Genomic DNA, 13,370 nt, shown 5'->3' on the forward strand with positions numbered 1-13,370 from the left:
ACGTCCGAGCAGCAATATTTCAGCTATATTCAGACGAATTTAAAAAAATTAGATACTACCCTGTCAAAAGTCAAAACCTGCAACTTATCTTGCTTTCAGTAAATAGGTTTTACATTTGTAAGTTATACTTCATACTTCACGTATACTTCATAGCACTACATCTTACCAGATATCAAAGCAATGTAAGTGCAGACAGACCGACGCATACCATTAAATGCCTTGCCTCGTTGCTTTGCGACTGGCAACAAATACATGAATATCACCAATTTCACTTGACAAGAACAGGGGTCAATGAAAATTTTTCGTCTTGGCCTTCTTCCCCGAAAAATGACCAATAAATTTAACAGATTTTCTGCTCTTCTTGTAGAATCCGGGAACTCTATAGCGAGCCAGAATTTACATGGAACGATATAGGACTGACCATACTTTCAGATTTACTTTTATTTACTTTTTAAATATCAAAGAAGACGTTATACATGTTCGTGTAAGTCAAAAACCCACAAAGTGTTCACTTTTATTTCAAAGTCAGAAACGGCTGCATATCAAAGAACAGTGCAAAATGTTTCATTCGGTTGTTACACTTTCTAGATTATAAATGCATATGAAATACTTTCTAGATTATAAATGTATATAAAATACTTTCTAGATTATAAATATATATAAAATTGGCATTTGACAACAGTTAATCGTTTAATTTGGTTGATATCAGGGTGAGGTTAATAAATAAGTTTTCGCCAAAATAGTGCCTGAATTTTATATGGATTGTTAATTAGTACGGAATGATGTACGAGATTTTGAACTTTTCTATGTCGCAATAGTTCCAAATTTCAAATCCTTTACATCCCTACCATGCTTCGTAATAATTTAGTTTTTAAATTCTTAAGTGTAGTTGTAAAACAAAAACAAATAATTTTTAAATCTGTACTTTGTCAAATACTTCCACAAAGTCAATATATATTTCATTTTTTGGTACAGAGCTATAATATGAGATGCGGTACATAAAATGCCAGCTTAGTATTGAATTCGGTTTTATTTATAAACAATTATCAATTATAAGCAATAATATCATAGTTTAAGAAAGTATAAATATACAATACAGCATTCAAAAATATGGCAGCTAAGTACATGTATCTAATGTCTAGTCTTCATCAAAATAAAATGACAACAACAAAAAACAAACAAAGCAAAGCAAACAATAAAAAAAAATACATGGGGCATCGAACTGGTTTCCGAAAAGACTAAACCTTACAATGAAATCGATTTTATTATAAACATTTAATTTATAGATTTTGGAGGGAATTTTCCATACTTGGCACACTATAGACGTGAAAACCCATACCAACTTCCGACACGTCCTATGGTAGAGGTAATTAAAATGTAAAAACACGTAATTGGGAAAAATAAGAATTTAGAATGGCGTTAAAATTCGGAAAAATAGTACTTTTTTTACTTTCTTTTAAATTTTAGAAAGGGAAACCTAAGGTTAGCGAATGGCCTTTATTAGAGTATCAAGTAGATTTACTTTCCCACCAATTATTCCCCTTTTCCTTATCATGTTTTACTTTCCCACCAATTATTCCCCTTTTCCTTATTTTTTACTTTCCCACCAATCATCCCCCTTTTCCTTATCATGTTTTGCTTTCCCACCAATTATTCCCCTTTTCCTTATTATGTTTTGAAAGTTTTTTGTTGTGAATGTCTGTTTTCCATGTCTGGTCTTTGTCCCTGGATTAAATTCTTTTGATTACCCTATAACCTTGATTCCCTTGATTACTCTTTCCATAAATTCTATGTATTTCAAAGTATCATGTTGATTGTTTCTATTAATGAATAACAGGGGACAGAATAGGACGCTTACCCTACCGGTGCACCTGATCCATGCTCCAATATTTTTAGTTGCTCATTTACTCTCACTCCAAACAGCCCGGTCTCTCATTGACAAGGCCTAAATTGTATTCTATACTTAATAATTAATCAAGTAGTCATGACATTAATGTTTAAACACATTACAGTTATCTACAAACTTGAAATCAAAAGCAGAGTATTAATACATATCATTGACACATCACTTATAAATAGTGAAATCTGTATAAAAACGTTAATACTATTACCAAGAAAACGTAAGAACGAAAAGAGGACGCTTACCATAACGGTACACGTGGTCCATGCCCCCAGTTTTAGTGGCATCCGAGTTTGTTCATTTACTTGTGTTTCTTTGTACATGTTATTTTGGTTATTTCATGTTCTTTGTTGTGGGTGTCTATTTTCCCTGTTTAATCTTTATCCCTGTATTGCATTCTTTGATTTCCGCTATAGAATCTTGGTTCCTTTGATTACTCCGTATACTCTCAATAAACAGACGAGACACAAAGAGCCAACACATACGTCATGTTCTACAATATCAGTTGACCTTGGTGTCATTGAAGATCATACAAACTGGAAATGTCACGAGATGAAAGAACACCCAATGAAGGATTCTAGTACTCTAATGTAACTTCACAGCCTTTCACAATCCAAATAATTATTACCTGAAATAATATCTTCAAGAATGTTTGCCTACCAAAATACATTTTCATCTTAAGTTTATTTTATGTTACTTGATTATATAGGGTACAACTATTTCGCTATACCTGTGTATAATGATGTTTAGAGACCATCTACAGCCTACTCTGTGGTGTGAAGGTTTCCTCGTCAATAGATGGCCTTTGGTTGACGTTTTCATCCCGGTAGGGTTGTTGTCCCTTTGACATATACACCATACGTATTCTCGTAATATTTATGATACTGTCGCGGTGAAATTCACCCCACCAACTAATCTAGAAAAATATGGCCACTGCTATAAGAAAATGAACCGTCCAACTTGTAATATTTTATTAAATTCTGAAAAGTAGCGGCATTAACCAAACTACATATTTGTGACGCTGAATCTGGACTAAACATAATTTAGTAGTAATATTTCTTTAAATAGTACATATACTAGTGCAAGCATGCCGTGCACGTGATAATGCAACAAGTTAAACGCGCGAAGCGTAAACGTAGTAAATAACTGTCATATATAGTATAGTATAGTCCGTTCCGTATATCTGTTCATGAATGAAGAGGTCTCCAGTACTATAGTCTTGTCCAGATATACATGATTTACGACCATGAATGATTATATGAATAATATCCATGAATGAAATGGTTAAACAAACATGACTCCACAAACCAGACACACACAACACATAAGATAACTGTATAGACCAAATACCCGGTGACACTATTATATAATAATATTTACAATACATTTGTGATTTTGTACTGCAACAACAGTTTCATAATAATTTTTAATTGACAGAGAAGTTGCTATAAAGTAACACAATATACCCTTTTGTGGTTGGTGAGCATGCTCAATGTACACTTCCGCGAGGTAGGGCTTGGGTAGAACAAAAGAATTCGCGGAAGTGTATATTGAGCATGCTCTACGCATGCTCGACGACTATCCTACAGTTAGCACAAAAGGGTCTATTGATAAAATTTCTCTATAATAAGATAAATAGGAAAGTAGTTTGTGTAGTGTAATAACCATTGAAATTAATACAGTATTATAAATTCTCCCATTGGGTTTATCTCAGTGATAATTTACATATTCATCATGATTTTGTCATTTGTAGTTGTCATTTTTTTCGTGAATTAAGCACAGTAGTCAGTGTTGATATAAACACAATACTTTAGAACGAGGAGAAGAAGTATATTCTTTTAACCAAAATCACAGATCCACGAAGAGCAAAGAATATCAGGTGCAGTTATCATTCCATGACAAATAAACTATATCTAAAAGAATAAATAAAAACAAACACAATCACAAAAAAATCAATGTTCACATATCCAAAAGAATTGGTATATTAAGAGACATATTGCATTGAAACGTGTTAAGGAGGTAAATGTAGGTTAGGTAAGGGACACAACCCTAACAAATCATTGGAACTTTTATTTTCAAAATTTTACATCAATCTCATGTAAGCATCGAAGTAACTTGGACTGATTCCACGCTGTTTCAAATGAAAGCTCGATAGGCTTTGGTAAAATTAAATATAATACAAACATATCACTACTTTCATGAGTTATGTCCCTTACCCTAGGTCTACCTCCTTAAACCATAATTTCATATGATATTCACGTGTTCAATACATAATAAAAACAAAACAAAACAAATAAGAAAACAAAACAAAAAGATAAATGAAACAATACAGCATAAAAAAACAAAAACAAAACAAAACCAACTGTTCCAGACATGAATATTTACACAAGGGTGAAAATGACCGGACTTTTCAGAGGTGATTGATCTTTATAAATGTATTAATAACAGATAATCTGAAATTAATTAAAAGTTTACTTAACTTAAAGTGCCAAATTATTATTTGGTGTGATAAAGAAAATAAAACACTTTTTTGTGTGGGTGGCGAATATATTTATTTTCATTTTACATGAAAGTACATGTACATAAACGTACATATCGAGGAACGCCATGAAAGTACCGACAATTTTATAAAAAACCAGAGGTTACCAAAAGTTCTTCAATCTGTGGGATGTACACCAAAGAGAAAAAGAAATAGACCGATCCTTTTTGCTTAATAGTTAAAAAAGTAAGTTAAGGAAATATGAGTAATAAGATTGGGATTGAATAAATCACGATTCATAATAATTATTTTATTTACAAGAAAATGAGGTCTCACTGTAGACTTCTAAATTCTAATGAAAATGCTAACACTGCTTCCATGGCAACTAAAAGACACTAGCCTAGTTTTCTTTGTGTATAGCAACATATGTGTTGTACTCTTCGCATCTATTTATAATGTTTGCAAGGTGTGTGGATAGACCTTTCATCCTGGACAACAAATCTTGAATGTTATTCCCAATCATTACACCTTTCGCAGCTTGTTCAAAATGTAGAAACGAATTGCATTGCGCCTGACTTTCTATTAAACACGTGTCACATACTACAGTATCGTGTTCTTTGCAGAATTTCGAAATTTTTTTAAGTTCATGAGTACTGCAGATTTTTCAACATTCTTTTATTTTTGATGTTAAGACCTGTGCTTTGTTGTCCGACATCTATAAAAAAAATACTAATACATAGTCATTAATGTTGATTACTTAAGTAGCACTCCAGCTTAGAATCTTGTAAAATGTGATTCAAGGGTGAACACATTTTTATTTTTGATATTGTGTTTAAATTGCCAGAGTAAATAGAAATTAATATTCGGTTTGTCATATAACCCGTGTTCTTAGGAGACAAAAATTTTATAGAATGCATTGTAGAATTCAAAATAAGGGACATTACTCTGCAAATGACACTAAAATACAATAGAAACTATTGGATTTTCCACGTGAATTATCTCCTAAGAGCAGGCAGATTGGAATGAATAAATATACATTTCATCATATAGACCAATAAAGCAACATAATAACAAAAATAAAAATATGTAGACTTATTTAGATGTATCACATTTTACAGAATTTGCATGATTCTTAAGAAGACTGCTACTTAATTTGTAACTATTCAAGTGAAAATTACACATGTACAACTGTATTTGTACCCGACGCAGTCGGTATAGTTTCGCTTTTTACCCTTTGACCTTAAAGATGCTCTTCCATGGAAACGCGTCACCTGATCAAAATTGTTTCCAGATTGGCCAAATGCTGATAACTTAGTTGGGTTCGAAAAAAGGAAATTGATATTGCGTGCCATGCATTATTTCCTGATGAAAATTATATTTAAGTAAAAAGAACAAATTTTACTGCGTCGGCTATCTTTTTTTTTAAAGATAGTACTTGTTTTATATCGTTCCGTTCTACTTGGGAAATGTGTTGTTGGCGTTTGCTACTACCAATACGTGTCATTTTTTAAAATCTAAATTGAATAAGGGTAACAACAAAATTACCGAACACTATAATCCGATTCATAATCAAGTTAATCCAAAATCCAAATATAATCTGGCAAAATAGATATTACACCACCATTCAAACTGTGTTCCCGGATGCCCAGAATCGTTCACCTAAAACTCAGTTTATCTTACTGATATTTAATATAAAACAAATAATATTCAAGTAATTAAATATAACAGAACGGTTAATATGTCAAAGTGACAACAAATCCATCGGGATGGAAGGTTCCTATCTGCTACGGTTCTTCCAATAAAAGCTAAAATCTTAAAAAAGACTATTTTTCACTTTTATTAGAGATTTAGGGCTCTTTCCTCACCACAACTCAGTAGAATGTTTTGTAGGACTGATCATAAGGATCATTCAGCAAAAGATTTTTCCATCTAATTTGCCTTTTGTTATATTGGCTAAAACAACAACATGGTTTCAAGTTATTGGCTACAAAACTGAAAAAAAAAATCATTTTAGGTATTTTATATGGATTTCAAGTTATTGACTAAAAACGTCATTTTTGCCTTACAAGAGTCGTCACTCTACTAAGGAGAAGGCATATAATCTAATATGGAGTTTGTTAGCCTTTACGTAAAGCTTCTTCCATTAATGAATGTTTCTTATAGTTTTCATATTATTGGATACAAAACTGCAAACAAAAACATTACCTCTAACGGTGTTTTGTCTTACATGTACAACTTCGACCCTGTGAATACAGTAAACTTTTGTAGTTCAAATAAAAAATCAAATAACCAATAAAAAGTCTCTTTCAAACTCTTATTGCTTAAATTACTATGGCGAATAAGTTAAAGAAGAAAACATTAGTTTTCGACTTTCAGGAGCCGCAGTTCTAATAAGGAGTCATCTTACGAATTCGAGCCGATGAAGATTTTTGTAGGCCTGATCATAGAAAACTGTTTTAGGTGAAGGATGAAGGTAAATTAATTATTTATTTTTCTATATTTCTCATAGTTTTTTAGAAATACCTTGAAACAAATGGCTTCATCGATTTGTTCTATGTTAAATTATTGTGACGGATCAAAAGTAAAATCACAACTTTCGTGGATGATATCCCAAGAAACAATCGTTTGTTTGTTTGTTTGTTGGGGTTTAACGTACGAGCAGCAATATTTCAGCTGTAATCAGACGATGAACAAGAAATTGATGATAAAATGAACATGAAATGATGATGAAATGAAAAAGGGATGGGACACAAGGACAATGGGGTCAACTAATTTTGATTGCCACTGGAAATAGGGAGAGGTGGGTAGGGTCGGGCAATTTAGCCCCCTGTGGCGGAGCCATATGGTTCTTTAACTTGCGAGAAATGTGGCATCTTTCCCAACACGGTGCACCACTATGGCTTGCGGTCAGGTTTTCCGTATTATAGCTTGACAACCCCAGCATGTAACACGCCAGGGGTACCCCATTCCACCACCTGGGGCACACATCCCAGTTGCTCTGTGGGCAGAGCGCCCTAGCCCCCGCCTAGGGTTCTGAGCACTATTTAGTCGCCTTTTACGACAAGCTTACCGCTGCTGCAGGCCTATTCTTTTAACACCCGGACCTGCACGGGGCCCCAAGAAACAATCATGCAAACTTTTAAATAATCTGCTTAGTAGAATTAGGGTGAATGTTTCAAATTGTTAACGGACAGCGACGACGACGACGCCGGACCCCAAGTGATGACAATGGCCGACTTTGGAACAGGTGAGCTAAGAAGAAGCCATATAAACAAAGTTAAGCCGACAATAAGAAAAATATAACACGAAGAGTAATCAAGGCAACCAAAATTCTTACGGAAACCATAACACTTTACTCCAGGGGATAAAGAATAATGACGGGAACAAAGATTCTAGCGTAAACCAAAAGACAAAAGAGTATAATCCAGGGATAAAAAGTAATCAAAGAAACCACGATTCTAGCGGAAATCAAAAGAATGTCATCCAGGGATAAATGATTGACAGGAGAAACAGACACACATTAAGAAACATGAAATACCAAAATAACATGTACAAAGAAATAAACGTAAATGAACAACTCGGACTCCCATAATACCTGGGAGAATGGACCAGGTGCACCGGTAGGGTAAGCGTCCTCTTTTCTTTTTTTTTTTTTGGTTATTCTTGGTAACTGTATTGGAGTTTTTAAACGAAATTCACTATTGATTAGGAATGTGTCGATGATATCTATAAAATACTGTGCTTTGGTTTTTGAGTTTCTGGAGGGTATACGTTTGTATCATACATGTATCAATATAAAGATAACTTTAATATGTTTATATATTAATCTCATAAAAATATTGATTAATTTTTTGTGTAGAATACAATTTAGGGCTCTGCCAATGACAGAGCGAGCTGTTCGTAGTGAACCTAATGCTACTACACACATTCATAACTGAATACTGCTTGTAAACTGCATATTTATTGTCATGCTGTACGTCATGTTGTGCTTCCCCTTTTTTGTGCATGAGTGATTGTGGATATTTAGAACAAAACAAATTTAAAAATGGTAGTTGCTGGCAATGAAGGTCGAATTTAAGATGGACAATAATAGTAGTTATGAGGAATGGAACCATTGTTAACACAGTTAAAGGGTTTTTTATTAATCAAATTTAGCAAAGAACCTCGTGACTACAAGGGGAGGGGGTCAGCATTTCTTTTACCAATTTATTAATTATTGCATTTCTTTTACCAATTTATTAATTATTGAGTGACAGTGTTACCTGTTAACGATCTACGACAGTCAAACTATGTAGCCTGTTAATATAATTAATATGCAGTTTTAAATTATTCATAGTTTTATAAGCTTGCAGTCGTCGAAAGATAACTGCTGAGAAACTGTTGCTCAAGTACCGTTGGACAATCCTGATTGGTTGAAATGTACCGTTAAGTCAAATGGGGGTTATTCTGGTTCCCGGGACTACTTGTACGTTCCAGGTATTAGCTACTAGCAATACACTCTCTTTCAATGTTGAAAATGGACCGGAAATAAGTGGATCTAAACGTCTTAAAGTCTTGAGACATGTGTAAGAAAATAACTCAATGAATTTGCACACTTTTGCTTTTAAGCGTCTACTTTGATTTGAGTGATAATTTGAATATTTTTAGCTACAGATGATAAATGTGCACGGCCTTGAATCTCGCACTCCTAACGACCTGGTTGAGAACGAGTAAGTTTCAGTCACTATGAGTTGGAATATTTCTTGTGTTTCATAAGAAAAAACTCTATTTTTCAATATTTTACCTTATTTTTTGTCAATTGGATGTGGTTTTGTGAAATTTCGGATGAAGGAGCATCTTTTTGTATAAGTCCGCCAACTGACGTTCGGTATAGAAATACCTCCGATTTCGAAGAGCACTGTAACAAGTTCAAGGTAACGTCAAGTCCATATCGGTCGTTATATTTGTATAATTATGTGTAACATACTGTATATTGCGATCGGGAACCAGTATACATGGGGTATAAAAGGGTTTCATGGCGGTATTTACGAGTTGTGCTTCGCTTTGCAGTGTTGTAAAGCATTAGTTCGGAGGAGAAATTTCCTGAAGATCGTCAAAATATGTACAGAATCCTCGACAAGAGGTGTGTAATATGTAAGTACTTTAATTGTTGGAGTTATTTTATAAATTTATAGGTGGTTGTATTATCTATAAGTGCTCCAACTTCCGGGTTGCCTCTCCCATTTAGGTTGCGTATTCTCCCAAATCGGAGAAGAAAATCATTTGCTGATTCTTTCATAAGAATTTAAACCCGAAGAGAGATTAAGCTTTGATTGAAATATATTTTTGTCTTGAAGCCAAGGATTTATATATATATATTCAACTCCTTGTTGAAACTAAAAGAGGTTGTCGACTCTGCCGTTAGGATTTGTTGAAATCAGAAGTTAGTTACTCCGGCGATGAAACCATGAAACCTGACTAAGAGGTTAGACACGCTTTATACAGATGGGATCGGTTCTAACCCATCACAAAACTGTTCTAGAACTGTCAGTAGAACACTTGTATGACAGATTTAGAACAGTTCTAGGACAGTTCTAAATCAAGCTCTTCTAGTAGTAGACTACTATACTCGGCGTCACATAAATAACATACTGTTAAAATTTGAATAAAAATATTTTCTACGACTTTATTGACACCTACCGTCGTTTAAATTGTCTTAAATGACTTGCTCATTCGTTTAGCCAAACAGCTTCTCAAAAACAAGTCGCTTATTAGCTTAAAACATGCGTAACAAATCCTTACGGGAAAATCCCATACTAATATCCGCCATGTTGGTTTCTACGGGACGATTTGTTTACAAACGAAGTTCGTAAGTTCCCGTCGAACTCCGGTGACAATCGTCTGCTTGATCAACTTCTCGGTATTGTACGTTGTTCGCGTAAAATAAATCCGAGATATCCGAAATAACGCCGAAGTGCATTCTGGGTTCTTCGGTTTTTGGACAAACCATTTAAACGTAAACAACATCTCCTAGCAACCCGATCACTGTAAACATGGCCGACTTTTTACAATGTAAATATTGCCACCTAGAATTAAAATCTGACCGGAATTTAACGATTCAATGTTTAGGGAGAAGCCGTTTGGCTAAACGAATGAGCAAGCCATTTAAGACAATTTAAACGACGGTAGGTGTCAATAAAGTCGTAGAAAATATTTTCATTCAAATTTTAACAGTATGTTATTTATGTGACGCCGACTATAGTAGAACTGTTCTCGTAGAGCTGGCTCTACTACTAGTACTAGACATGTTTTCGTCGAGCCGGTTCCGTTAAAACTGTCAGAAGAGCGGGCTCTAGTAGCAGAACTGATCTAGTAGAGCCGATTCTGTTAGAACTGTCAGAAGAGCGGGCTCTAGTAGCAGAACTGATCTAGTAGAGCCGATTCTGTTAGAACTGTCAGAAGAGTGGGCTCTAGTAGCAGAACTGATCTAGTAGAGCCGGTTCTGCTAGCAGAACTGTCATAAGAGCTGGCCCTAGAACAGTTCTATGACACTTTTAGAACTCTCCTAGAGCCGGCTCTTCTGACAGTTCCCATGAGAGGTTATAACTGATCTCATCTGTATGTAATACTTAGAGCATTTCGTGATACGTGGGACAAGTCACCTACCACACTGCCAAGAAGTACCCAAATATTAAATTTCGTACAAAGCTGACGGTGTAGATAATTTCCCTGTATTCGGCAGGTATTTTGTCCGTCTGCCTTCTACCAGTATTACCACTGTTCAGTACTTCATTATGTATTTACATTTAAATATAACTGTTTATGCAAATTACCTTCGTGTCCCTGTGGGAACGTGCCAACGTATCAAAGACTGCTTCCGAAAACGAAGGCAACGTGCAAGTATGGGTTTCAGCGAACCGTGAAACGTTTTCCACTTTCTGATTTTGCCTCTGAGGGGAATCAGCCACCTCCATTAACATATTAAAATTGTAAACAAAAACAAAGATAAAAAGCACAAATTAACAAAAACTATCTATAGCATGGTAACTTATTTTACAATAGTTTCAAAGGTGAAAAATACGGTGGTACATTTACGACACATAATATCTTAAATGTTCCACTTATTATGTTGTGCACTCGATTAATTATCTTGAGCGCTCGACTTATTATCTTATTATTATGATAATAATCGAGAGCTCGAGATAATAAGTCGAGTGCACGACATAATTAGTCGAGCACTTGAGATAATAAGTCGAGCGCTCGAATAAATTACGAGAAATTTAAAATCTTGTGTGTCCTATACATGTACCACCGTAGAAAAAAGAATTGGATGTTTGTGGTTAATATGGTACGCATCAATATCTGAAGAAGAACAAACCATTTTTCTAATTGTTACAAACGATTTTATTAATATATGTAATAATGTATAATTGTCTATATACATACTTATAATGAGAAGAATAGACCAGAAATGTGAATTTTCTTTCTCTACATTTGTATCTTCTATAACTGCCTGGAATCCTTTAAACTTCAAAATCACTATGTTAAAAGGTGTGATCATTGGTAAGCATACACAATAATATGCTATTAATATTTTTTGTGGACAAATTATGAATTCACATAGTTGTGCAGTCATCTTATTTCCTAGTAGATATAAATTTGCAACATATGATATAAAAACTATTTAAAATATAAATAGATGACGAATTAACCCATAAACGAGCGTATGTTTATACACATATTGGCCCTTGAGAACTATTTTTCAGACGATCTACTTTGTATAATTGTTAGTATAAGCACGATGTTTATTTGAAACGTAAATTCACGGGATTTTTTATTTCTATTGAACATGTTAATTAATGTGGAGAAAAATAATTTAAAACACGGATAAGAATTGAATGTTCCTTAATTTATGTAAGCGAAACAACTAGATACGTAACAACTCGTGAATTAACACATCATATTCAATAAATACAGGATACATTTCGCCATTGATTCAATTATCTGGATATTCAATCAAAGCATTGAGTGTCCTCTTTCAGGCATATATACATGTAATAAATATAAACATTTGTAAATAAGTAAAGACTTATATATGATTGGGGTGCCACGAGAATGCAAATTTCTTGGGTTACTAACAAGTCGTCGATCGAGATAAGAGAATACTAGAGGATGCCCGCGAAATCGCGGTTGATTGAGCAATTTTAAAGTGTGGACATAGCACTTATTTGACGAATCCAAACAAAATGAGTGATCGTTGTAAAGTATCTACGATCATCTACCATACATCTATTAAAGGTGTACAGTTTTTTTTCAAATTCCTTTAGTGGTTTAAGAGGAGTTGAGCATTAGACTTTCATGGGGACTTGGGTTTCTTAAATTTAATTCAGATTTTTTTATACAAATATGTGATCAACCCCCAAACTGGGACTTGTTCGCTCGTAATTTTTTAATGGCTGAATTGACGAGAAAAGTCGAAAGTGGACTTTCTAGCATTTTATCCTATTGTTCAGCGAAATTTCCTGTTAGTTACATGTATTAAAGAATTACGCACAATAATGCTTTCAAGTAGGTTATCAAAGTGGTCTCTTGCTAACTTAAAAAAAGTATTTTTTGTTTTTTGTTTTTTTTTGTTTTTGTTTTTTTTTGTTTTTGTTTTTTTTTTCACCCAGTTCAAAGGTGCATAATAAATTCTTAAATTTCAAATAATTCAATATTTTACTCAAACAACGGGTAGGGGGTTTACCACTCATGCCAGTTTTGCACCTCTGAAAAATAGTGGATGTCGTTTAATTCAGCAAAATAATGAACGTGCAATACTGGTGTAACACTTGTACACATGAACTGGACAATACATCGATTTAGCATGCCCGAAAGCATATCATAACACAGAGACCAATGACGGTCTCCGTATTGGATATTTTCCAAAAAATTCGAGTTTTCCATAAAAAAGATTGGTTCAAAGACAAATTTAGGAAGTACACAACACTACATTTATACCTCGTATCACAA

The sequence above is a fragment of the Perna viridis genome, chromosome 13, assembly GCF_037379345.1.
Source record: "Perna viridis isolate PV_CMFRI_1.1 ecotype Kerala chromosome 13, ASM3737934v1, whole genome shotgun sequence".
Classification (NCBI taxonomy): domain Eukaryota; kingdom Metazoa; phylum Mollusca; class Bivalvia; order Mytilida; family Mytilidae; genus Perna; species Perna viridis.